This window comes from Vigna unguiculata, chromosome 10 (genome assembly GCF_004118075.2).
Source record: "Vigna unguiculata cultivar IT97K-499-35 chromosome 10, ASM411807v1, whole genome shotgun sequence".
Lineage (NCBI taxonomy): Eukaryota > Viridiplantae > Streptophyta > Magnoliopsida > Fabales > Fabaceae > Vigna > Vigna unguiculata.
Genome location: NC_040288.1, coordinates 10,012,991 through 10,036,443, shown reverse-complemented (window position 1 = coordinate 10,036,443; position 23,453 = coordinate 10,012,991). Strand labels below are relative to the sequence as shown.

Genomic DNA, 23,453 nt, shown 5'->3' with positions numbered 1-23,453 from the left:
ACTTGTTTGGGCCTGGGGATTGCCAAAAATCCAAGAGAGGGTTGCACATTGAAGTTTGGGTTATTTGATGGGAGGTGGCTTAGTGTTGGGAGTTTCTAGGGTAAATTGGAGGAGGTGGAATGGGGGGGGACGACCTAGCAACCTTCTAGGTCATTTTCTGAAAATTGAGGGACCATGGCAGACCAATTTTTGATAGCACCACACCACCTCATGCAATAGACCCCAAATTCCATCTAAAATCACTCTTTTTCACTCCATTTATTTCTTTTGGAAGCTTAGATAGCTCAAGCCTTGGTGAGAGGAAGGTTAGCGTAAGTCCTTGTACTCATTTTTGGTATTGTAATCTGGATTTGAGCTTCAATAATGAAAATTTCAATACTGTTCATTTGGTCTATGGTTTCATAATGTTCATCATCATTTTCCACAAAACCATCACCTTGGCTACCACTTTTTGAACTTGAACTCCATCCTACCTTACCAAATCTAGGTTCTGGAACAAAGCCTATGAATTGGTGTGTCCAAAAGACCTCTGTACATCACTGTTTCAGAGTAAACAAGATGAATGGGTTGGATTCAAGACCAATGGTAGTAGTTAAGTTCATTTCACTCATATTTCTCCATTTCATTGCACTTTTGCTACAATTTCGAGTTTCTTCTCATTCCACCACTTCACACACATCACTTGTGAGTTCCTTTAACTGTTTGCAAGTTTAATTTTGAAATTCCATCATCAAATCACCAAAACCCCAATTCTGCACCATTTTCAAGTTCACACACACCACTAGTTACTATTCCATTGAATTTCTCACTTGTTTCTTAATCATTTTGAGTTCTATAAATTCATGCACACTCTTTGGATGATTCCCAAGCTATTCGAACCATCACACACCCAATTCCATCACTATTTCATAAATTCACATGTTTATGCAATTTTTATAGTTCACGTTCACTTAGAATCATTGTTCCATTTGAATTTCGCGTGATTTAAGCTTTTTGATTTATTCTTGAGCTTCATTCACCGTCCTTGAATGCTCCACAAGAGATTCGAATAATCAATTTCGAATTTCCTTCCATGAATCATGGAATTCGAATTTTTGCATCTTCTTAAATTGCATTTTTGCATAATTTAGTGATTGCGTGATTTTGTTGATTATTGAAGTAAATTTATTTGGCAGTTCCATTCTCTACATCATGACAAAACTTTATGCTCATTTAATTGCATTTTCGTTACACGAGTTGGTCGAATTGATCGAAATCGCAATTCTGCTCAAATTTCAGAATTAGGGTCCTTGAAATTGAGAACTTTGTGTATAGTGCACCAAATCGAGTGATTCTAGTGTTTAAATTCAATTGAGAAAATTTATAATCTTTTCATCATTACATTTTCAATTGCATCACCAAAAGATCACAATCTGAGGATACCATGCACTTTGTTCATGAACATGTTCTTGATTTTGGGCAAATTTCAAGTTTGATGAATTTGGACAAATTTAACCATTGCATTAGCCTAGTTTTAATCATTAAACATGTTTCACGCATTTAGGATTAGCTAATTCATCATTCCCTACCATTTTGTGTATTATATGTCATGCATTCATGCATAGTTCATAACATTTCTTGCATTTGATGATTTTGAGTTTTCTGTTTTTAAGTGTTGATTTTGAATAAATTTCCCCACCACAATTCAAGTACAAACAATGCATTTGACTTTAGCCAAGTCCACAGATTGATTCCCAAGGTTCTCCCTATACTACATTTTTAAGGGAAATTGGATTTAACTAAGTGTCGCAACCAGAATCGCGACGGGAAGGCGAACCGAAAAAGAAAACGGGTTTAAAAAAAAATTAGGAGTCGCCACCACAGTTATTTTTGGAAAACTATGGAAAACCATAAAATAAAGAAAGTCTGCAAAAACCAAATTTTGGATCCGGGAGTCGGTTACGCGTAGGGAAGGTGTTAGCAAAGTCGATGTGGTTTTCAAAATATTAATTTTCCCCCAAAAGAAATAATAAGAAGAAAATGCAAAAAAGAAACAAAAATATTTTTTTAAATTTTTTGGGCCCGACAAGGATTGACCTTGGTCCTAGTTATTCTCATTAAGGATGAGAAATCAAGGTTACGTAGTTCTTTAAAAGATATTTGTTTGAAAATGTTGATGCTTTTATATTTTGAAATTTTATATTTTTTGGTATTTTTGAATTACTTGAAAATATGTGTTACACGACGCGAGCGGTCGAATAGATACTAAAAGAGAAAGAAAATTATTTTAGTATTTTTTTTAAATTATTTGGAAGAAAGTGTCACACGACGCGAGCGGTCGGATAGACACAATAAAAATGAAAGAGAACTTTTTTGAATTTTTTCTATATTTTAATTTTTATAATTTTCAAATAATATTTGTTTTTTTAAATAAATAAAAAAATAAAAATAAATAAATAAATTTATAAAAGGATGAAATTATTTAAGATGGATAAAAGTGAAAAAAAAAAACAGGGTGCATGAGTGATTAGTGGGGGTGCACAAAGTAAACACAACAACAGACCCGAAAACAAATAGACAAAGGTACGGGGTGCAGGACTATCACATGTGGGAGGTTCACGAAATAAACAGGTGGGGTGTATAAAATGAGAAAGAGGTGTAAGAAATAAAATGATGTGGGGTGTATGCAGTAAATAAAGAGGTGCGTTGTGTAAACCCAAATAGATCCAAAACATAAACTAAGAGGTGTGAGAAGATTGAAAGCGGGGGTGTGTGGAATAAAGAGGGGTCTGCGAGCCCAAACCCAACTTCTTTTTTCAAAACAGAAACCCTAAAGGGAACATTTTTTTTCTCTCACTCGGACAACCTCATGGAGTTATCGCAGCCATCATTCCAGCTACCGTTTCCGTCGGCGACAACCCACCTTCCATCTTCTTCTTCCGCTAGACCTTCCATCTTCTTTCGCTAGCCTCCATCCTCGATCCACCCCGCCGCCTCAAGGCTATCATCGTCGAGGGAATCGTCAGTGTCGCTGGGTCGAACAGGGGTGCGTCTTCTCCTCTATTCTGCAAGCTCTCCAAGACCGAACAGAGGCCCACAACGACGATGTTGGTGATTGAAACAAAAGCTGCTGACGTGATCACGTCGGGGTTATCACCACAACTGCGATTTGCTGCCGCCACCCCTAGTGTGCTATTCGAACTCCGACTCGTCGCCGGCGATTTTTCTTCTTTCCTCTATGCTTTCGGGCTATGAATCACATGGTAAGGAAAAAAGTGGAATGCGAAAATGGTGGTGGTTCCGTGTAGGTACAGTGGCGTGACAAAGGTGAGGATTGTTTGGGTTTGTCTAATAAATTTGCGTATTGGATGGAGAAGAGGTGGTAGACGAGCTGGTTTGGCTATTTTTGTTTGTAAAGGTGAAGGAGAATAAAGTTGTGCTTTGTTTTTTATCGTGCAGGTGGCAGAATGAGGGAATAGGAAGATGACCGAAGATGATAATGAAGATTGATGGGTAGGAAATAATATAGTGATACTGGATTGAAATTATGAGTGGTTTTCCTTTTATGCAACAGGATGATGGAAAGAAAAGGAAATGAGTGAGGGCTGGTAGAGGGGGATAAAATTCGTGTTGAATGTGGCAGGAAAGGAGTTAATGATTATGGCGGTGAGAGGAAAGGGAAGAAACACACGGGTGAATGGTTGAGAATGAGGTTGATGAGTAAATTGTTTTCCAGCACTCATTCGGTCAGCAATAACACCCAAACAATAGCAAGATCGAAACAAGAACATGTCGTAACAATGGTAGATAAAATAAAAAATAAATAAATAAATAAATAAAAACATAAAAAAACATTGTGCTCTGTTCTTTACTGTATGCAGGTGCGATGAGAATAAACAAAATAAATAACAGATGTAACTATGCTCATCTCAAACCATCTTTCATCCATACATTCATGAACATCAATAGCAAATCACGTTAACAGAAGCTCCAATTCATACATCCATGAACATCAACAGCAATATCAAGTCACGGTAACATAAGCTAAGGAGGAGTTAAGAACATTTACCGTAAAAATAAAACTTAATGCAATAACAGCTTTGCTTCCGTTTTCAATTTTGACTCCTTCTCTCCCTCTCTGATTTCTAGTGCCTTCTCCCCTCTGTAGTAATCCAAAAAAAAAGAACCCCCCTCTCATGAATTTTCTCCTTTTTATTATGTAACTATCTCCTTTGTTCTGTTCACTTTTCTCTGCACCTTCCAATCTCGGAATTTGGGATAAGGCTGAAAGCAGATGTTACTTCCTGCTCCTTCAGCCATCATGACCATTTTACAGGTCATTCCCAATACAAAACCATGATAGCATAACAGGCATGGGTCTAATAACAGAGAGACCTTACGTTACCTCTACCTTTCTTTCCCTTTTTCCTTTTCTTTTCTTTTTTTTTCTTTTTGTTGTTTTTTTTTGTTTTGTTATTTTTTTTCTTTTTTCTTTTTTTATTAAACTAGAATGAGAGACGTAAAACAAAAATGGAGTTGTAATAATATAAAGGAAAATAATATAATTATAAAAATAATAAGCCCAAATAAATAAATAAATAAAACTAAACTAAATTAAAAATAAAATAAATAATAATAATAATAATAAAATAAACATAGATATTTTTTTTTCTCAAACTAAAACATATTTTTTTTACTATTTTCTTTTCTTTTATTATTTATTTATTTATTTATTTATTCTTCTCAATTGAACTTTAATTAATTAATTTTTTTGTTTATTATTTTTATCATTGTTACCCGGATGAAATTGGGTGTTGACAACTGTCCCTCTTTACTTAGATTTTACTTGATAGTATGAAATTTAACTTTCACAGGTTATCAAAGTAAAAGATGAGTAAAGATAAAAACACTAATTTCCTTTGGGTTTCAAAGGAAAAGAGGAAAAAAAAAATAAATCAAGCATATACAATGACCAATTCAAAGAAAAGGGTCGTGATCCAAAGAAGAAAATAGACTCGACCATTCTGAAGGAGAGGGTCCTGTTGTGACAAAGAAATCAATGACCATTCCATTGGAGAAGGCCTTGACGTGAAGAAGGAAATAAATGACCATTCCATCGGAGAGGGCCTTGATGTAAACATAACAAAATCAATGACCATTCCATTGGAGAGGGCCTTGATGTAAGCATATGAAAATCAATGACCATTTCATTAGAGAGGGCCTTGATGTAAAGAAAGAAAATCAATGACCATTCCATCGAAGAGGGCCTTGATGTAAACATAAGAAAATCAATGACCATTCCATCGGAGAGAGCCTTTATGTAAAGAAAGAAAATCAATGACCATTCCATTGGAGAGGGCCTTGATGTAAGCATATGAAAATTAATGACCATTCCATCAGAGAGGGCCTTGATGTAAACATAAGAAAATCAATGACCATTCCATTGGAGAGGGTCTATATATGAAAGGAGAACCCGAAGTTTGATTTTGATGTGTCAGTAAACACTGCTTGAATGCTTAGCATCGACAAGATTCAATCTTTAGGCAAACGATGTAATGCGGTGAGGATGCATAAATGCATGGATGCATGGATAAAATTTATAGGAAGCTTTATTGTTTTGCCTTTTTATTTATTAATTTTTTTCAACGACACCCTCCAAAATGAGTCTGCTCTTAGTGAATGTACCCGTGATGCCTCGATGGTATGCACATACTTTTATTCCCTTCTTTTTTGTTTATTATTCTGTTTACGAACTTAGCTTGACATTCATTGCTTTAAATTTATAGAGAGAACCAAATGGTGTTTATTGAATGGAAAACAATGCAGAATACAACAAAATTTGGAGACAATGTCAATATCCCCTAGTAGCACTTCCTATCAAGGAATCATCATGTATAAAATTTTTTGACCGCATCAGAATTGACCGGTAACGGTAACTCCTCTCCATCCATCCTTGTGAGAATTAGTGCCCCACCAGAAAATGCTTTCTTCACCACATACGGGCCTTCATAATTTGGAGTCCACTTGCCCCTATGATCCTTTTGTATAGGTAAGATCTTTTTCAAGACTAGCTCGCCTTCATGGAACTCTCTAGGGCGCACCCTCTTGTCAAATGCTTTTTTCATCCTTCTTTGGTATAATTGTCCGTGACACACTACTGCTAGCCTTTTTTCCTCAATGAGATTAAGCTAGACAAATCGGGCCTGAACCCATTCTGCATCTTCCAATTGGGTCTCCATTAACACTCGTAGGGATGGGATTTCTACTTCGAAGGGTAGTACTGCCTCCATTCCGTACACCATAGAAAAAGGTGTTACCCAGTTGATGTACGTACCGAGGTGCGATACCCATGCAAAGCAAAGGGAAGCATCTCATGGTAGTCTTTATACGTCACCACCATTTTCTGTATAATTTTCTTGATATTCTTATTAGCAGCCTCGACTGCCCCATTCATCTTTGGACGATAAGGAGAAGAATTATGATGTTGAATTTTAAATCCTTCACACAATTCAGCCATCATTTGATTGTTCAGATTGGTGGCATTATCAGTGATTATCTTGCTAGGCAATCCGTACCTACAAATTAACTCTCTTTTTATGAATTTAGTCACAACTTTCCTAGTCACACTAGCGTAGGAAGCAACTTCCACCCATTTAGTGAAATAATCAATTGCAACTAGAATGAAGCGATGTCCGTTTGAGGCTTTTGGCTCTATAGCTCCGATGACATCTATCCTCCACATTAAAAACGACCATGGGGCAGACATTAAGTTTAAAGTAGTGGGTGCCGTATTGATATTATCTGCATACTTCTGACATTTCTCGCACTTTCACATGTGTGTGCAACAATCATTCTCCATAGTCAACCAAAAGTAACCAGCCCTCAAGATCTTTCTAGCCATCGAGTGTCCATTCATGTGTGTGCCAAAAGTTCCTTCATGAACTTCCTTCAATATTGACTCAGCCTCTTTTGCATCCACGCATCGAAGGAGAACCATATCATGATTTCTCTTGTACAACACATCCCCACTCAGGATAAAATTTGCAGCCAACCTTCTCAGTGTCCTTTTATCATTCTCAGATGCTTCTTCAGGGTATTCTCTGGTTTTTATATAGCGTTTAATATCAAAATATCACGGCTTACTGTCTAACTCTTCTTCGATAAAATGGCAATATGTTGGCTCTTCGTGGCTCTTCATTTGGATCATCGACATTACCTCATCCTGATTAATCTTGAACATCGATGATAAAGTAGCTAAGGCATCTGCCAATTGGTTATCCTCTCGCGGAATATGGTGGAATTCAATGAAATCAAAATACTCCACCAATTCCATGATATAAGTTTTGTAGGGAATCAACTTCTGATCCCTGGTTTCCCATTCTCCCCTTAGTTGATGGATAACCAACGCTGAATCTCCATATACATTCATAAATTTTGACTTTGACTCAATTGCGGCTTGGATGCCCATAGCACATGCTTCATATTTAGCAATATTGTTTGTGCAATTAAAACACAACCTTGTTGTCATCGGAAGGTATTGGTTTTCTGGAGATATTAGTACTGCCCCTATACCATGTCCCATGATGTTAGAAGCCCCGTCAAATAATAGCGTCCATTTCTTTATGTTCTCATCTTCTTGGTCATCTTCGAACAAGGCCATGATGTCCTCATCGGGAAATTCAGGTTGCATCGACTGGTAATCGTTAACGGGTTGTTGGGCCAGATATTCAGCCAAGGCACTACCCTTCATGGACTTCTGACTGACATACACAATGTCGTATTCTGACAATAGCATTTGCCACTGGGCTATCCTTCCAGTGAGAGCGGGCTTTTCAAAAATATACTTGATAGGGTCAATCTTGGATATCAACCAGGTAGAATGACTCAACATGTATTGTCTTAGACGATGGACAGCCCATGCCAATGCGCAACAAGTTCGCTCTAAAAACGAGTATCGTTGTTCACATTGTGTGAACTTCTTGCTCAGGTAGTATATGACATGCTCTCTTTTTCCAGTTTCGTCATGTTGACCCAACACACAACCCATTGACTCATCGAGTACCATCAAATACATAATGAGTGGCTTTCCCGGTTCGGGTGGGCGTAACACAGAAGGATCTTGTAGATATTGTTTAATTTTGTCAAAAGAAGCCTGACAGTCTTTATTCCACTCAACAACCTAATTTTTACGCAATAGCCTGAATATTGGTTCACAAGTGGCGGTCAACTGGGAGATGAACCTAGCAATGTAGTTCAGTCTGCCCAAGAAACCCCGTACCTCCTTTTTTGTATTGGGAGCAGGCATTTCGATTATCGCACGCGTCTTGTTGGGATCGACTTCTATCCCCTTTTGACTGATAACAAAACCCAACAACTTTCCAGATTTCACACCGAATGTGCATTTAGCTGGGTTTAGTTTAAGTTTAAATTTCCTCAATCTCTCAAATAATTTCCTTAGGTTGAGGATGTGTTCTTCCTCTGACTCAAACTTGGTGATCATGTCATTGACATAAACCTCGATTTCTTTGTGCATCATATCATGAAAAAGCGCCACCATAGCCCTTTGATAGGTTGCCCCAGCATTCTTAAGCCTGAAAGACATCACCTTGTAGCAAAATGTTCCCCAAAATGTGATAAACGTGGTCTTTTCCATATCTTCAGGTGCCATCTTAATCTGATTATAACCCGAGAAGTCATCCATAAACGAAAATAGTGAGAACTTGGTTGTATTATCCACTAATGTATCAATGTGCAGTAATGGGAAGTTGTCTTTTGGACTCGCACGGTTCAAATCTCGATAGTCAACGCACATCCGAACCTTCCCATCCTTCTTGGGCACTGGTACAATATTTGTCACCCATTGAGGGTATTTTGCCACAGCTAAAAATTCAGCATCAAATTGCTTTTGCACTTCTTCTTTAATCTTTAATGACATTTCTGGTTTTACCTTCTTAGCTTTTGTCTGACTGGAGGACATTCCGGTTTGAGTGAAAGCTTATGTTGTACTATATCAGTATCTAAACCAGGCATATCATTGTATGACCAAGCAAACACATCCCTAAACTCCTTTAGCAGCGCACACAATTCTTCTTTCACTTCTTTCTTCATACTCGTGCCAATTTTCACTTCTTTCTTTTCATCCCCCTCACTTAGGTCAAGCACTTCAACATCTTCTTGATGGGGTTTTATTTCCCTAGATTCTTGTTCCACTAATCTCATTAGTTCAAGGGAGGGTTCCGAATCACCTTCATAATCATCTTCCATATTATTGACAGGGTGCTCGAAATTAGGGATATTGACATTGTTATTTTCAAAACATTCATTATCATATCTGCATTATTTGAGTTTATAAAAAAAGATAAATAAACAAACAATAGTGAAAAATGCAAACTAAGATAACAAAGGTAGCAAACACAAATTGATTATCACGTTGAGCATAAAGGAAAATGTGTCATCCCGTTAAGTCATGAATCCTAAAGCTCCGGGTAAAGCAATAGGATAAATTAAAAATATTACATTTTAATCAAATTAAACATTACGGGTAGATCCAAAGTCTCCCAATTGTTGAGTAGTGCATTTGGAGCACAAGGCTGCACAAAAATCGAGCTTTCAGGTTTATCTTCATCTCTGACAGCTGCTATCTGACTAGTGTTGATCTATCCTGCGTTGCGGAAGCTATCGTTGATGTCGCAGATGTGAATCTTTCCTAACTCCAGTTCTTTTCCTTGGATTCGAGCCACACCGCGCTCTCTCCTTCCTTCCGCCAACCTCCTCTTATCCTCTCTAGTAGGCTTGTATCCAAGGTCGTATTTATTCTTTTTCTCGGTGACTTCTAAAGGATATGTCAATCCTTGCTCGTACTTGCCTAGGCCCTTTTCGTAATCATATCCCTATTTCAACATGACCTTGGCCGTCATAAGGGAAGTACGCGACAAGTGTGGGTTCATTGGAAAGGGCTCCACATAGGCATTACCCACAATTTCCAAAGATTGGAAGGCTGTCTCGAGGGCTTCCTTTGCTGCTTCAATATAGCGAGAAGATGAAGGCCCACTCACTAAAATATCTTCCTCCCCTGAAACAATCACTAATTTGTCACCCATAACATATTTTAACTTTTGGTGCAAGGTTGAAGGTACCACGCCCGCTGAGTGAATCCAAGGACGACCCAACAAGCAGCTGTATGCTGGAAGGATGTCCATCACTTGGAAAGTTATTTGAAAGACACATGGCCCTATTTGGATTGGTAATTCTACCTCTCCCATTACTTCTCTTTTATTCCCATCAAAAGCTCTCACTATCATTGCGTTTGGTTTCATGTGAATACCTTCACACAATAGCTTTCCCAATGTTGTTTTCGGCATTACATTCAAGGAAGATCCATTGTCGATTAATACACGTGCTATGACATGATCCAAGCATTTTACAGAGACATGGAGGGCCTTATTGTGTCCCCTCCCTTCAGTAGGTATCTCCTCATCGGTAAAAGTGAGGTAATTGTTAGGAGTGATATTGTTAACAATTCCCTCAAAACTGTCCAGAGAAATATTTTTCTCCACATGCGCACCATTGAGTATCTTCATTAACAACTTTCTATGAGAGGTTGAATGCATGAGTAGTTCTAAAAGTGAGATTCGAGCAGGCAGGCGATTCAACTGTTCGACCACTTTATACTCGCTTTGTTGTATGAACTTCAAGAACTCGCAAGCCTCCTCACCAGATACTTCTTTCCTATCGTCTTTTCTTAGACCCTCGTCGGTTTGGATGGTCTTCCCTTTCAAGAGTTCCTTAGCCTTTTTGGTATTCACTGATTCACTATTGCCAACTCCATCTTTCACCAAGTTTGGAGGCGTAAAGATTCGACCACTCCTCGAAATTCTACCGATGCCTGATATATTTTTCACCACTAACTCACTACTGATAGGTTGACCACCTACCCGCTGTTCCTCACCCAACACATATGCACCATATTTCCATGGGACAGCTTTCTCACTTTTGTAGGGAAATGGGGAGGGTGCTTGGATAATAATAGATTGTCTTTCTTGAATTGTCGGGGTAGCGGTGGATCTAGTGAAATGAATCACCAATGGCTGTGGCAAAGTCACACCGGGTTCCGCACCATCTTGTGCAAATACTTCTTCTTCCATGTCCCCATGACATACTTGCACAAAGTTTCTGTCTATAAGATTTTGTAGAACATCCTTGAACTCGGTGCATTCATCGATAGAATGTTTAGCACTCGGATGGAATCCACACTTTTCACTCATGTTATATTCCCCTTTTAACAAACCCAATTTCAATAGTGTCTCAAAAGCAAACTGTTTGGAGCTTCAAATTTCACTCACATCCCTCACCAGGCGATGTTTCTTAACCTCAATGGCATTTGTCGAAGGGTTCCCAAGACTAGGAAGCGGATTAGCCTCAACACTGGGTTTGTCTTCGTCGAACTTTGTCCATCCTGAGTTGATTAAAGCTTCCACCTTGTGTTTAAGGGACACACAATTCTCAGTAGAGTGACCAACTCCCCCTCCGTGATAATCACATTTGGCATTTTGATCATAATTCTTGGGGAATGGAGGTTGCACAGGCTTCATCGGGCAAATGGCCACCAAACGCTTTTGGAGGAGATGAGGCAACAATTCCGTATATGACATAGGAATAGGAGTGAAATGAACGAAGTTCCTCTCTTGATTCCTCCTCAGATTAGCATTTTGTCCCACGTTTCTGTTGAAATTCGAGTTAGGTTCGGTTTTCCAAGCATTATTTGGAGCATGTTGTGGTTGATAAAGATTCGACGGTTGATAAAACCCTTGCTGTTGAGGTCGTGTTTGATGAATAAACACTGCATTGGCCACATAAGGAGGTTGGTTCAAGTGTGGTCGATAATTATGTGTAGGAGCCCGACTTTCCCACACAGGCATCACTGAGGTCGCCTGTACTTCCGCTTCTTTCTTCTTTCCTGGAATAAAATTGGGTTTCTTAGGGGTTGCAGCCGCGAATGGGCCATATGCAGTCTTTCCACTTTTTAACCTGATTTCTATTCTTTCCCCTATGATAATGATATCAGCAAAATTGGAAGACACATTCCCCAACACATGCTCATAAAATGATGGTTGCAACGTGTTTACAAACGTCGCCACCATCTCCTTATCAAGTAGAGGTGGCTCAACCTGTGCAGCCAACTCTCTCCACCGTTGTGCATATTCCTTGAAGGACTCAGTATCCTTCTTGGCCATGTTTTGCAATTGTAATCTATCTGACACACTATCTGTGTTGTATTTATACTGTTTCACAAAGGCATCGGCCAAATCCATCCAGGAATGAATTCGAGATGGCTCCAAGTGTGTATACTAATTCAATGCTACCCCAGCCAGACTATCTTGGAAACAATGTATAAGCAATTTTTCATCATAGGCATAAGCAGCCATCTTTCTACCGTACATTGTCAGATGGCTTTTAGGGCATGTGGTGTCGTGATACTTTTTAAATTCTAGGACCTTAAACTTGTGTGGTATCATCACACCAGGAACCAGGCTTAATCTCGCCACATCACTGAACCCATAGCTTCCACCACCCTCAATGGCACAAATCCTTTCCTCAAGAATTTCAAGTTTACTTTTAGCCCCATCAACAACAATGGATATTGCTTGGACTGTAGCATGTGGTACATCTTTAGTTGTAGCATCTGCATCAATGAATGTTTTCGAAGGCTGGGGCGCCACAGTCATCCTCGGTCCTGTGAATGTGATTGTCTCATTCATCTCCGCTCTTGTGGGTGTCGAAGCTAACATCGGCCCTTGAGTACCGTTCGATAGTGTGTTGTTAGCTGCAGGAAAAGAAAAATAAGTTTGTTCTGCATCTGAATATTCTCCAACTGGAGGAGTGTATCCCAGAGGCAGACCGTACATTGGGAACGAAACTGACGCGCCCAGAGGCATACCATAAGAATGAGCATTCTCCTCGACCCTGGCGGATGAGGCCTCTCCTGAAGCCTTCAGTAACTTCAAAGCCTCCAGGATCTGGCCCACTTGATCCTTCAGCTCGTTAATGTTAGCCTTCACTGCTTCATGGGCCTCTTCCCAATCTTCCATGCTTCTGTGATTAGCTCGTGTGCGATAAGGGTGTCGTGGAAATTTTGCTGTCGTATTTGATTTTGCTCTATTATTTCGTTAAATGGAATGAATTATGAAAAATGAAAAGAAAGAAAATGAATGCAAAACATTTATTCTAGTTGGAAATTTTAAAGCTGTGAGAACCTTAAGATAAATATATCGTAGAAATTAACATGAAACTGATACAACCCAACCATTAACAAGTCTTCTACATTCATTAAACGAGAAAAGAAAGAAAACCTATTCCCTAACCCTGACTATCATGCTCTTCATCTCCCTCATCAACTTCTTGCAATGATTAAAGAAGGCTTCAATCTCCCTTGGCAGATTGAAGATTAGTAGTGCAGTCTCTACTTTAGCAAATAATCGTGGGATTTCTTCAATTGCTCCATTCGCCAAGGCATCCAGCTGTGAGAAACATCTCTTCCAATGTTTTATAGTCATTTCCTGCTCAGTTGTGTACTCATTCATCTGACTTATCACCTTTCGATGTTCCTTTTCCAATTCAGCTCTATGCCAACGTTCCTCGTCCATCTTCACCTCACAGGTCGACACCACCTCTCTCATTTGTTGTTCAACCTCACTGATTCTCATTTGGGCATTGTGCAACCATCTCAATGCTTCGGTTTTCTCTCTCTTAAATTCCTCAGACAACTGATCCCTTTGGCGCTTAGATGTTGCTGCTGCATCTCTCTCTCGGTCCCTTAATGTTAATGCGGTGCTTGTTGCGGCCAAATCCTGTTTCACTCTGAAAGCATGATCTCGTTCTTCTCTTTGTTGCCTAAGAATCCCTTCATACACCTTTGCCATTTCCTCATTATCACGCCTCAGATCCATATACTCATGTCGGAGACTTTGAAGCTCGTTAATTAATTTGGCATTTTTTAGTTTCATCTTTTCCATCTCTTCTTTTAGCCCTTTCACCTCCACAGACTCAGCAGGTTTCAATCGCTCCGGAGCAGGAGAATCCGATTTGAAGGGTAACTTGATCACATTAACCCTTTCCAGAATCCATCGTCGGTAAGATATCTTTCTGTCTATTACCCATGGCCTTGGGTCTTTTTCTGTGTGCAGAACCTCACCCAGGCACTCCTAACTCGTCGAATTAGATCTTGAGAAATTCCTTCTTCATAATAAGTCCATATGGCAACCAGAGATTCTGGAGTTGGAGAGCTCTTAATTGGACACCCAAATTGTCGTTGAGCCAGAACAGGGTTATAATTCACACAACTTCTGGTGCCTATCAGAGGGACGTTAGGGAAATCCCCACAAGAAATGACATGCGACTTGGGCAGCCCAGGGACACACCATCTAATCTTCCCCCCATTCAAACCTGCACAGAATTGGGCCCATTCTTTCGCCCCTCGAATTTCAACGCCGCCATGTGGCAATTCCCCAATTTGACATTCAACATTTACCGTAACCAAGCGGACTCGGGATATAAAGCATACATACAATATAGGTACATAACATAACATCTTCTTCCTCTTGAGTGCGTAGCACAAATTCAAACCCCCGTACACATCAGCTAGAACCGCAGTGACTAGGCTTTCTGAATGAATCTTGTAAGTGACAAACACATCGATGACCACTTGATCAACAAAATTCTCCATGTTAGGGAAGAGCACGACTCCATATAGTGTGAGAGCCAACACATCCATGAATGTCTCCCCTATCTCTTTCTCAGCCAAACGACGCAAGTGCCCTTCTAAATACCCTGGGGGGATCCCCTTCGAGTTGCCCTTGGAGGCCATTTTACTCTCTAGCTCAATTGGGTGTACCTTCAGGATTCCTGCCAACGTAGAGATAGATGTGCGTTGCCCGGAATATCTGTAAGGGACTTTATCTTCCACCGACAAACCCAAAATTTGCTCGAACTCTTCTATTACTGGTGCCAACTGAAAATCCTGGAAGGTGAAACATCTGAGCGGCGGATCATAATATTGGGCCAAAGCGGTGATTGCCGACACTTGGACTTCCACATTCAACAACCTCAATAAGTTCCCATACCGCTTCTTGAAAGCATTCTTCTGTATAGTCTTCATTTGTTGCACTATTTCCCTTAGACCATTCAGATTGCTATCTATAACCTTGATAGGTAACTTCTTCTTCAAGGCATCCGACCCTAAATTCCCTCCGACTTGAAATCCCATGTTAATTTCTTTTGTTTCCTTTTTTTTTCACAAACTCAATCACAGCCTTAAAATTTCTGACCTAGAATCACAAGAAATGTTATGGCATGGCATGACAAAATACATGTTATGCATGAATAAATAATCAAAATGCATGTGTGATGATGCCACGAAAGAATGTACAGAATTCCAAGATAGTGTCTATTCAAAGTGACCATGGTGGGGAATTTCAAAATGAAAGGTTTGAACACTTTTGTGAAAAACATGACATTAAGCATAATTTTTGGCACCAAGAACCCCACAACAAAATGTTGTTGTTGAAAGGAAAAACAGGTCACTTGAGGAACGAACTAGAACTACGTTAAAAGAAAACTCACTACCTAAGTATTTTTTTGCTGATGCAGTCAACTCTGGTTGCTATATTTTAAATAAAGTGTTGATTGGGCCAATTTTGAAGAAACACCCTATGATATTTTCAAAGGGAGGAGGCTTGTTTTAAGTCACCTAAAAGTATTTGGATGTAATTGTTTCATCTTAAATAATGTCAAAGAAAGTCTTGGCAAATTTGATGCAAAAGCGAATGAAGGTGTTTTTCTAGGCTATGCTATACAAAGTCATGCATATAGAGTCTATAATAAGATATTGATGACTATTGAAGAGTCTATGCATGTTGTATTGATGAAACTAACCTAAAGTTGCAAGATCAAGTGCCAAAGAATGCAGATGAAGAAGATCTACTGCATGAGAAGATTTTTGTTGTAGAAAAGCTCTCTACTGTAGGAAATGAATCGGTTGAAAAGGAAAAATAGCCGATTGAAAAAGTTGCAAACAACAACTTGCCTAAGGATTGAATTCAAACTAGAGGTTTATCAAAGGACAACATCATAGGTGATATCAAACAGGGAGTATCTACTAGATGTAGAATTGTATTTTGTGAACATGTTGCTTTTGTATCTCAAATTGAATCTAAAATGTGAATGATGCTTTAAATGATAGTAATTGAATTGTTGCTATGCAAGATAAACTCAATCAATTCGCAAGAAATGATGTGTGATTTCGAGTGCGTAAAACTAATGATATGAATATAATTGAAACTAAATGGGTTTTAGAAACAAAATGGATGAAGATGGCAATATTGTAAGGAACAAAGCTAGACTAGTTGCTAAAGGTTATAATCAAGAAGAAGACATTGACTTTGATGAAACTTATGCACCTGTAGCTAAGCTAGAAGCTCTGAGATTACTCTTAGCATATGCTTGCTTGTGTAACTTTAAATTACATCAAATGGATGTGAAAAGTTAATTCTTGAATGGTTTCCTAAATGAAGAAGTGTATGTATCATAACCTCCTGAATTTAAGGATCATCTCTATCCTAACCATGTTTTCAAATTGAAAAAGGCCTTATATGGTTTGAAACAACCACCGCGATAGTGGTATGAAAGGCTAAGCAATTTTCTCTTATCAAAATGTTATGCTAGAGGTGCAGTGGATAAAACACTCTTCAGTAGAAAACATGAAAGTGATGTTATACTTGTTCAAGTGTATGTTGATGATATCATCTTTGGTTCAAATAACAACACATTGTGTGAAGAGTTTGTTGCAGCTATGTAGGGAGAATTTGAGATGTCCATGATGGGTGAGCTTACCTACTTTCTAGGGCTGCAAGTCAAGCAACTCAAGCATAGAACATTTTTAAATCAATCAAAATATTATTTTGACCTGTTGAAAAAGTTCAAAATGGAGGATTGCAAGGAAGTTGCCACTCCAATTGCTTCAAACTACCTTATGGATGCAGAGGGGCTAGCCAACCAGTGGATTCAACCAAATATAGATGGTTGATTGGTTCTTTGCTCTATCTTACAACAAGTAGGCCAGATATCCAGTTTGGAGTATGCTTATGTGTTAGGTTCCAAACAAATCCAAAGGAATCACACTTTAAAGCTGCAAAAAGGATTATAAAGTACCTTAAGGGAACAACCAATGTTGGTTTATGGTATCCATGTGATTCTAACATAACTCTTAGTGGCTTTTCAGATTTGGATTATAGAGGGTGCAAATTGGATAGGAAAAGCACAAGTGGCACTTGCCATTTACTTGGCTCAAGTCTAATCTCATGGAATAGCAAAAAGCAAGCATGTGTGACAATCTCTACTGCTACTGGACATGGTTGTGCACAAATCATATGGTTGAAGCATCAAGTTTTGGACTATGGTGAAAAGCTAAGTAAGGTACCTTTGTATTGTGATAATACTAGTGCCATCAACTTAACCAAGAATCCAATACAACATTCTAAAACCAAGCATATAGAGATTAGGCATCATTTCATTCGTGATCATGTTCAAAAGGGAGATTGTGAAATTTAATTTGTTAAAACTGAAAACCAATTGGCTGATTATTTTAGCAAACCATTGGCTAAAGATACACTACAAGAAATATGCTTATTATCTACGCTCAGAATTCGTAGATAATGGACAATTTTCGTAGATAACTTGATGTTATCTATGAATTATCTACGAAACGGATTTCGTAGGTATTCAGCTGGTAGGTAACTTTATCTACAAAATGTGCATTCGTAGGTAACTTTATCTACAAAAATTATCTACGAAGGTATCGTAAGAAAGAACTTTAGTTACCTATGAAAATTTTTGTATGTAAGTTATCTACGAAAATCTTCGTAAATAAGTTACCTACGAAAATCTTCGTAGATAAATTACCTACGAAAGTTTTGGTAGATAACTTACATACGAATTTTTTCGTAGGTAATTTAAATATATATATATAAAAAAAATATATTATAGACTATATATAGAAACTAGTGCATTTATTAACAATTCATACTGTTTAGCTTAGTGGTAGAGCATTTGTTTATACATCTATAATTCCAAGTGTATTCACAGTAAAATATACTAAAGCTGTGACAATGATAAAAATGAAATTTATTAAGAGATAGTATAAGAATATTTAAAAATTACAAGGACAATAATAATATCCAAGTTTGTATCAAAGTAAAAGTACTATTCACGAAAACTAAGCAAACTAATAATATTATCTTCTTGCTTTCCATCAAAAAAGCTGCCACCTGACGATCTGCAAAGGTTGAATTCAAATACATAAATATAACAAAACAAGTTTTATTCACCATAATAAACAGGATGCCTTCTGCGATCCTAAAAAGAAAATTTTGTTGAAATTAACTTCAAGACAACATTTTTTTAAGACCGAAAGACCTTCTATGTAGTATTGATTAAAATAAAAAGTTAAAATTTAAAATATAAGTCAAGAAAATGTATGATTAATAACAATAACAATTTGTCTTGTTCCACATGATCCACACTCTAAAGAAACTAAATAACATTAGCATATAACCTTTATTTATACTAATAAAAGAAGTAAATCATGAAATATTAGAAAATATCGAAATTAATCCTAAAAGATAATCCAACATATTGCAGATTACTATTAAGATATAAACACAATATTGTTTGGAATTTTAATATATTATAACATCTCCTTAGGTAAAGCTTATTAAACTTTAAACTTGTTAACAATAAACCCTATAGATACGAGTTTAAAAGTATATACAATCCTACTATCTAATATAATATTGTAGCAGCTACAGTGTTTTTTTTTTCTATATTAAAATACATGCAAAAATATATTTTAAATATGATTAGTATAAAGTTTTGGGTCATTGAAAGATCACGAATGATTCTCAGTAGGTTACATGTCTCTTTCTTAATGCTTAATTACATCATTATTTACATGACATCTTTTAAATTATATGAAAAAAGACTTTGACGTTTAAAGCATGTGGAGAATCTAACATACTAGAGCAAGAAAAAATACCACATAAGGTAACCATGTCTTTAGTAGAGAGTCATTGAGCATGAACCATGTTAATAAGGGTGTGATTAGAGGTATAAGGTGGAATAATACCAGTGTTGGCTGTAGTGAAATTTCTTGTTCTAGAATCCTTTTTCCAACCTTCACTTTCCAAAATGGCCCTCCAAGATGCACCATACAAATCACATAACAAATAGATATTGAGTTAGTATGATGCCCATAAGATAGTTTAATAACAGTGTAAAATAGTGTTGTTTACAAAACATCCAAACTTGCCACACAATTTCTCAATGGTTGAAATTAATAATAAAAAACAGATTGTTGCAGGACCTTGATTATAGTTAGCAGAGATGTTAGAAGTTCAAATAATTTACTAATAACACTGCCAATTGCATCAAGGAAATATTTTAGAAAGGGGCCCATAGCATCCAAATAGTGAACAAGTACTTCAACAAGTGCAAGTTTTGTCCACTTTATGGAAATTAATCATTGAAGTATACCTACAAGACACAGTAACCATAACTATCACAAATGTCTAAGCAAGAAATTCTAAATGTTTAATTTGGAAGATTAACCAAAGTAACCTCCAAACGTTCTACATAATGCAAACTTGACCTTAACATTTGTCTTGGTGAAGTCATTGGATCCATGCAAAATTGCATTTACAACACCCTTTATAGCCAACTGCATGCTTGCCATCACAATTAAGTCCTACAATAAGAAAAGTAGAAGCCATAACAGATAATAACATAATAAGGTAGAAAAGGTGGAGGGATCACACCTAACACAGAGATTAAAGTATGTTAGAAACAAAAGTTGGAAAACATACCAGCGAAAATTGCAAGGATTGAAAATGAATAGCAAACTTGAAATGTTGGAAAAATCCCAACATCTGGAGAGAAACATGAGTACTTGTATATAATGATGTTTGTTTGTGAACACAAATGAATCGTAGATACATGGAAATATTGACATCAAGGATATCGTTGACCTGCACAAACTAGTGAACATGTAAACATAATCTAACGTTGAGAAAGTGGAATGTATTCACATGCAATGCCTCATTATTGGTTTTCTTTACTCAACCCTAAATACATGTCTTTCCTTCATTCAAACGCAACCCTTAATTTTCTTACCCTTCTTCCCTTCTCTTTCTCTGTCTCTCACACACATTCATTTTCCGTTGAATTTGTATCATGAAATCTTGCAGCAGCCAAATCATTAACCTCTCATTGCAAGTTGATCTCATCCATCACCATGGCTAACATAAACACTTGAATCCAACCAAAACCATCTTCTATCAAACACTTTCTGCATCAAGAAGATGAACAACACAAGTGATTCATCTGGGTACCTTGGATCCAGCAACATAAGAGGGTTTGGCATGGGCATAGGAATTTCAATTGGGGTTCTTCTGCTGATCACAACCATCACACTCACCTCCTACTTCTGCACCAGGTCACATGTTCCAACTGCTTCAAGGAGAAGAACTTCTTCTAATACTGGCCCACAATTCCTTGAGCCACACCACACAATAGTTGATGTTGGGTTGGATGAAGCCATAATCATGAACTACCCCAAGATGCTGTACTCTGAAGCCAAGCTAAGAAATTTGATTCCACACCAACAAGTTGTTCCATATGTCTGGGAGATTACAAAAGTTCTGATGTGCTAAGGGTTTTGCCAGATTGTGAACATGTGTTTCACCTCAACTGCATAGACCCATGGTTGAGGCTGCATCCAACTTGTCCTCTCTGCAGAACATCACCTATCCCAACACCTCTCTCCACACCTCTTGCAGAAGTTGTCCCATTAGCACCAAGGCGAGATTGATTCATAGTTTCAAATGTTTGAACAAAAGCATTGAGAAGATGAATATCTTGGGAAAATGTTTTTCCAAAACCTGTAGAGCACTTGTATTCCAACTAGTATATCGACGATTGAATATATAAGCTTATGTCATCCCAATGTAAAAAAGATGATTGTTAAACTGACGAATGTTCATGTAGAAGTGATTTTCTTCTTCTAAAACAAAGCACACACAAAACTCAACAATAACTTCTCTAATAGAAAAAAATGTCTAAACAGGTTTGAACTCAATTCAGAATCCCTTCACCAGTGCAACAGATACTCTTCCATACAAAGACGGAGGAAAACGACACAAAGAAGTACCGAGTCAGCGGAAGAGCATGACGGAGGAGCACGAGTCAGCGAAGGAGTGCGACGCAGGAGAACGAGTCAGTAGAGGAGCACGACAAGCGAGTGCTGTTGAGCACGACAACGAGCTCTGGTTCGCAAAAAACTATAGTTCGATTGAGAACGAAGGGAAGAAAAAGATTTTGTGTGAAATTGGAGTTAGGGTTTATAGATAATACCTTGGGGATGAGGGATTCAGCGAAAATTCTTCTATCGAACAAGGGTTTGACAATGCTAGGGTTCCACAATGTGTTGGCATGAGGGTTGCACGACGATAGGTTTGCCGACGACTGGATTCACGATTTCCATTAGAGAAGGTGTCAAAGGTGATGAAGGTTACAGAGAAGGTCAAAAGGGAGATAAGAGAACGTCGTGAAGATGTGTAAGCAGAGTTCAAATAAAACCTAAGACTAGTAGGTGAAAAATGTTATCTACGAAATTTTTGAACGTAGATAACATATTATTTTTAATTAAAATATATATATAATTGTTACATACGAAATTTATTTTTGTAGATAATATTTTTTATTTTATTTTTTATAATATTTATTTTCTATGATTTCTTTCGTAGTTAAATTTTTGTATGAAAATTTTTTGTTAAAGTTATTTATCTTTATGTACGAAATTTTTATAAATAATTATTTTTTTGTGTTACCTACCAATATAGATGTTATCTACAAAATATTTTCGTAGATAAAACAAAATTATCCAGGAAAAAAATTTTGTAGATAATTTTTCGTAAATAATCAACGATTTTCTTGTAGTGATAGGTTTAACAAGCTAAGAACTGAACTAGGCATATTAGACATGAAGAATGTGGTTTGATGTGTTTTTAGCATGTTAATCTTATACATTCATGCATTGGTTTCATAAAAATCAATTGTTGTATGTGAAAATTGAAAATTGTCATATTTAACCTCTTGATTTTTAATTTCAACGTGTTGATTTCACTTAAATCTGTCTCTTTTTGCAAAAATCATGATCTGTTAACCTGTTGATTCTACTTTTCAACGTGTTTATTTCACTTAAACTACCACTGAATGATGAAAATTTGATCTACTATGGTTTTTAATTTGCTGATTTCATAATGCACTATGTTGATTTCATTAAAACTGAATCTGGAAAACTGAAGTTCAATTTTACGATTTTCAATCAATTCATTTTCAAAATTAGTCAATTGATTTCACTTAACCATATTCTAGTTTTAATCTTTGATACTCTGATGCTATTTTAATCGACTAGTTCTACTTTTCAACGTGTTGATTTTACTTAAACTATACATTTACTAACGAATTGAATTGCAAAGCTAACCCAGTCAAAGAAAGCATCTTTTTGCCAGATACTATCTGCTCCTAACAGTTATTTCATCAGCCATGTGTTGCTTTTACTGATTTGTTTGACCAAAAAGAATGTGTTGTGTACAATTCCAATGTGCATGCAGCTCACATGATCTAAACTAATTGATTTACTCATAAAAACTTATTGGAAACATCATGAATGTGTGAGATACTGTATTGAATTGGATTAATCTGGTTTGGATAATCTAAAATGAATTAATTAGGAAAATATGCACCATTTAGTCGACTGTTTCTGAAAATCAACCTATTCAATTATAAATGTTGCACTTGATTTGTTGCATTTGCATCATACATTTCTTAAAAACAGTCATACCCACATTCATCATTCATCGTCGTCAAAAAAGAGCCACCCAATCTGATGTTGAGCACTCCACTCCTCCTACCCCAAGGTCTCCAAATCAAGAAAATCATGGGAGAATTGAAGCATGGTTCGAGGATCATGAGGAGAACATTCAAGTGTTCCTGATTGAGATGAACAGGAAGCAAATCAACATTCCTAAGGTGTTGAGGTTTTCATGGCTGAGGGCTGAAGGCTTTGAGAGCTTATTTCAACAACTCAAGCATAAAAGGTTGAAGTCCTTCCTTGAACTTTCAGGGAAAATCTATCCAGACTTGGTGAAGGTGTTTTTCACCAACTTGGAGTTTAAAAATGATGTGCTATTGTCAAGAATCAAAGGAGTCTGCATGGAGATTAACAAGAAATCTTAGAAAGATGTGGCTGGACTCAGTGGCGGAACTTGACCAAAAATTTTAGGGGGGGCAAATTATATTTGTTATATATAAATTATTTTTTTTAATTAAAAAAATTAATTTCTTACATCATTTTTTATTCAAAA

At 37.2% G+C, this 23,453-nt stretch overlaps 2 pseudogenes; one reads left to right on the top strand and one right to left on the bottom strand.

The window, feature by feature from the left end:
- Window positions 1-5,867: 5,867 nt before the first annotated feature.
- On the bottom strand, window positions 5,868-13,067 carry LOC114165210 (annotated as a pseudogene).
- A 7,309-nt stretch (window positions 13,068-20,376) lies between these two features.
- Window positions 20,377-20,896, top strand: LOC114165687 (annotated as a pseudogene).
- Window positions 20,897-23,453: the final 2,557 nt, after the last annotated feature.